The sequence below is a fragment of the Etheostoma spectabile genome, chromosome 1 (genome assembly GCF_008692095.1).
Source record: "Etheostoma spectabile isolate EspeVRDwgs_2016 chromosome 1, UIUC_Espe_1.0, whole genome shotgun sequence".
NCBI lineage: Eukaryota > Metazoa > Chordata > Actinopteri > Perciformes > Percidae > Etheostoma > Etheostoma spectabile.
Window position 1 is genome coordinate 12430915 of NC_045733.1, and position 369 is coordinate 12431283.

General features: G+C 35.2%; 1 protein-coding gene across 1 annotated transcript in view; it reads left to right on the forward strand.

Annotated features, from left to right (window-relative positions):
• The window catches only part of LOC116697878 (CKLF-like MARVEL transmembrane domain containing 3), a 9351-nt gene that overhangs the window by 6649 nt on the left and 2333 nt on the right, over positions 1–369 (forward strand). The window lies entirely within an intron of this gene.

Genomic DNA, 369 nt, shown 5'->3' on the forward strand with positions numbered 1-369 from the left:
TTTATTAATCCCCAGGGGGAAATTTACAGTTTGCGCTGTTTGTACACAACTGGACTTCTAGCTTATCTCTGGGAAGTTTTTCTATTTTTAAAGAGTTATTTTCTGTGCTATTAGATGTCCCAAATGAGATACGTCAACCTCTTTTACATTGTGGCATTGGTGGTATCACAAGTTTCAGAGTGGGATATTTTAAGACCTCAGTGAATAAAATTGAAACTATCTGCATTTTTGGATACCGCTAGAGGGAAGTGAGTATGCTTTTTGTGATGTGGGTGAACCTACACTTTGAACAACAAAGATTTACTGCATGTGTCAAAGTTTTAACTTTGTGTAGTTTCAAAGATAGATAGATAGATAGATAGATAGATA